Consider the following 4,791-nt stretch of genomic DNA (forward strand, 5'->3'; position numbering starts at 1 on the left):
ACACATTTTGACATGCATGATTACATTGTGCATGTATACAGAAATTATTCAACATTTCCACACATGGGATTTGAACTCCCAACCTCCTGATTTATGGTACTCCGATCTTCCTGTAAACCACCATGTCCGTGTCAGGTACCAATTAATCCAAATATTCTCTCGTCATTTGTATGTGTATTTATTATGTATCCCGTTAGCTGCCAAGGCAGCTGCTCTTCCTGAGGTACAGCAAAATTAAGGCAGTTTATACAATTTTAAAAACATTACAATACATTCACAGATTTCCAAACACACTGTGTGCCCTCAGGCCCCGACTCCACCACTACCACATATCTACAGCACAAAATCCATGAGTACGTTGTTAGGTTCTAATTTTCAGAGTAATTAACTCACGGACACTAGAGAAGCTTAAACAAGTTTAATTCTTCTAAAAGGGTCGATACAGCTGGATTCAGACAAAATTCATTTTTACACAAGCACTGATATTTAACCGTTCCTCATAGGCTGAGTCTCCTCCTACCCATCTGTACAAGCATTGTTCTTTACTGCTAGGCAGGACACTAGTGATACGGGCCATAAACTTCTATTTCTCCCTTAAAGGTGACCTGACCTCAACCTCCCTCCATCACTGATCCATGGCTCTTTCCCCTTATCAGTGCCTGCCACATGTAATCACTTCAGTCAACACAAGCCAAGCTTAGTTGCACCCACTATACCTTCCTCCTACAACCCTTAACTTCTGGTATAGATCCTCTAAACCTTAGCACTCCAGTGACATGAATAAGTATATTTCATATTCTCAAACCCCTCCTCTTGAACAATATAAACAATTATAAACAATGATAACAAAACATTCACTGTGAGGTTTAATCAACTCAGAAATGTATGGCCTCTGTTCTATGATCACACCATACACAATTTTATTTCCATCTCTCATCACACAGCAAAATGCCATTCCAGCTGCATCTGCTGGCTTGCTTCATGTCAACTGGAGCGGCTTTGAGTTTCTCCACTTTGTCCTTCTAGTCCCTGTGAGTGATATCATAAGACTTGGAAAGCAGCAAAACATAACAGTATTCGTTTTTTGATTGCTTAAGCACGATTTTCAAAACAGGGCCAGTGTTTTCAAAACACTACACAATTAGCACAACAACACACCCAATTAGCAAAACACTACAGATCTGTCAGAACCCGGTTACGAACCTGGGTCTCCGGAGTGAGAAACAGTCACTTAACCAACTGAGCCACGAATAGTCAGCAGAACCCAGAAGATGAGGCAGACACAGCAGTACTTAAGACGGTGTATTTAATAAAGTAAAAAGGAGAAGTCCTTCAATACAAAAAATGGCAAATCCAAAAGGTGGTAGGAATAGCACAAAAAAGCCTCAAGAGATACTCGAAAACAAAAACAGAATTCCACAAGAGCCTCCACCGGAATCGACAAGAATACACAGAACACTAGGGCTGGGTGCTAACATACAAACACAGAGCACAGAACTGAGGGAAACTAAGGGTTTAAATACAATCAGGGGAAACGAGGCACAGGTGCAAATAATAATGGGGAACAAGGGAAAAAACACAAGGTCAAAAAGCACAATGGGGGCATCTAGTGACCAAAACCCGGAACAACCCTGGCCAAATCCTGACACAGATCCTTTGCAAAATTAAACACTATTGTAAGAACTATACACTTCTTTTTAAAAACCACACTTTGTTACCATATGAAACACACACGTTTCACATTACTATACTCTGTTTGCACGAGTTACACTCTGCTGTGATAAACCTAAAACACTTTTAGCACTCCTACTTCCCTATGATTAGAGTAGGCTACTATCAACAAAGTACAAATATAATGTAAATTCACCAAACACTACACAAGAAAAATGTTGCAGACTGAAGAAACACATTTATTTCTCAACACGCCCAAAATGAGGACATGGAGAGTCATAATACTGTAACCAAACGTCACTTTACGTATTGTAAGTTCAAAAAAATAAATAACTAGACATTGTCTCTTCGCCTAGCTGGATCTGGCCAGAGAATTTCCTCAATATCGCAGGCAATGTTGTCATTAGCAAGACAACTTGGAAAGAAACGTCTTGAATGACGAATCCATCCTTGCAATGCTGCTACCTCCATCTGGTCACAGGCTTCCGCCATGGCTTGGATGAGGGGTACCTCAGCCTGGAGACCATATACCTTTCACCGCCATGCCGAGAAACTCTTCTATAGGGTTGAGGAATGGAGAGTATGGTGGAAGATATAGGACGGTGAAATGTGGATGTTGCTGAAACCAGTTCTGAACCAGAGCAGAGCGGTGGAAAGACACATTGTCCCAGACAACAATGTATTGCATATGATCGATTTGATTTGCTGCTGTTATGTTGTGCAATTGGTCCAAGAATGTAAGTATGAGTGCTGTGTTGTAAGGGCCCATATGGGCATGGCGGTGGAGGACCCCGTTCTGTGTAATGGCTGCACAGAGTGTTATATTACCCCCACGTTGCTCTGGGACATTGACTATAGCCCTGTGGCCAATGATGCTTCTTCCCTCCTTCGTGTTCTCGTCAGGTTGAACCCAGCCTCATCTACGTAAATGAACTCATGCTGGATCTCCTCTCCATCCATTCGTAAAACTCTGAAAAACAGTGTCAGGCAAAATTGTGTAGTTCAGTGTAGATCTAGTATACATATTACAGTACAGTAAAAGATTATGAGACAGTATGCAAGATCACATTGCTAAAGTGAATACACACCTCTGCATAATCATGCCACAGTTGTTTCACCCTTTCGAAATTGGGCTCGAAAGACACTCGATAAATTTGATTCATTTTAATGTTTTTTTTAGGATGCGTGCCAGTGTTGATGTTGAGACCTGATGGATATCGTTGAAAATGGCGTGGTTATTGACAATGTCAGCTTGGAGCTGCTTGAGTGTTATAGCATTGTTGGCCAAAACCATGTTTACTATCTCCCTCTCTTGCTGTTCTGTGAACATAGGAGGCCTTCACCCTTGTCATCCCTGACCCTCAATCCTATGTAGAAAAAAAACTGTATACAATAGTGCAGTAAGTTCACAGGAAAAGGTGAAAGAAGTGCTGATAGTGCATAGAATACAGTACTCTAAGCAGTTACTGAAACCGTGCAGATGTTTTTGATATATTTTAACAATACCTATTTTCCAATCTAAATGTTCTCATCACACTTGTCACTGTATACCTGCTTAGATTTGGCTGTACTCCCAGTCCAGCCTCCCTCAGCGTCAGGCCGTGGTTGACAACGTGGTCAACCAGTGTTGCGCGGATCTCATTTGTCAGATTCGGTCCTCTTTGAGCACCTTCTTGTCTTCCTCGTCGTCGTCGTCGTCCTCCTCCTCCTCCTCGTCTTACTCTTTCTCTGACTCTTTCCATTGTGCTTGAAGACCGATGAACTCACCTGCTGCTTTTTATAGTGCTTATACACCTGATTGGTGTGTCTACAATTAAGCAAACAAGTGTTTGCACACCTGATGACTGTGTTGAACCAATTGGTTGGAGGGTGTGGTAATTTGACAGTCAGTGCTTTGGTATTGCAAGGAGGTGACTTCATGATAGATGTTTGTGTGTAATGTATGTTAAGTGTGTTTAGTGTTTAGCAAATCACTGTGTGTAGAGTTTTGCAACAAGTGTGAGGTTGACAATGTGCTTATAGTTGTGCAAATATGGGCTGATGTTTTGCTTCTTGAGTGTAAGGTTTTGCTAATAGTGTACTACTTTTAATTTTAGTGTGTAAGCAATCCCCCAAAAAATGTAAACGAAGTGCGCTATGATAAATTATGTCCAAAGGCTTCAAAACACTGGTAGCTGCATTCATGTATATAATATCTCCATAATCTATAACAGGAATAAATGTTGACTGAATGATCTGTTTTCTACTATTTCATGAAAGGCAAGCCCTATTCCTACAGAAGAAGCCAAACTTAAATATATATTTTTTTTACTAACTCGTCAACATGCTTTTTAAAATATCGTCATTCCAGATGCCCAGATATTTATAAGATCAATGGGGAATCTAAACGGAGTCTTAATCAATGATTCCAGGATTTTTGCTGGGCAATGAATGAATGATCTTGCAGCTTTACCTTAAAATAGCTTGTTTTGTGCATCTAGAATGACAGTAATAACAGAGTGAAAACTAATACGGAATTAGTCATTAGCATTTCCCATCATTCACGTGCAAATGTTTTCAGATGCTCAGTGTGGTGCTACTCTTGATTGTGTATAATGAGTAGGCATTGTCTACTTCAGAGCAGAAATCACCATCTGTCCACTGTTGTTAAACAGAGGTAAGACCCCTGATCACAAAGACAACTTCTCTGCTATCACTTACTCCAAAGCCTCCATACAATGACACATACACACATGAAATATGTCTGCATTTCTGATTTCTGCTCTAAACCTAAACCTTCTAGATCCAGTTGCAGTATTACCCACTGTTCAATTGATTTCCTATTTGATATGCTATTAAGCAAACCATCAACCTCTCATGTTGTATTAAATGCTAGCAATACATAAACACGGGATCGTATAGAAGTATGGCGACATAAAACTATAATTGAATAGGTTGAGGCATCAACACGTCTCTCCTCCCACTGCAGACATTGCATGATGGATGATGACGATGCCAGGTGATATTTCTCTGCTCCAATTCTAATCATCGTCTCATGGGGGGATGCTGAGCGCGCAGGCGGGACCGATTTACCTTGCAGTGCACTATCATAGAGCAATGTGCATGACATGACAGGACAGA

Source organism: Oncorhynchus masou, chromosome 12 (genome assembly GCF_036934945.1).
Source record: "Oncorhynchus masou masou isolate Uvic2021 chromosome 12, UVic_Omas_1.1, whole genome shotgun sequence".
Classification (NCBI taxonomy): Eukaryota; Metazoa; Chordata; class Actinopteri; order Salmoniformes; family Salmonidae; genus Oncorhynchus; species Oncorhynchus masou.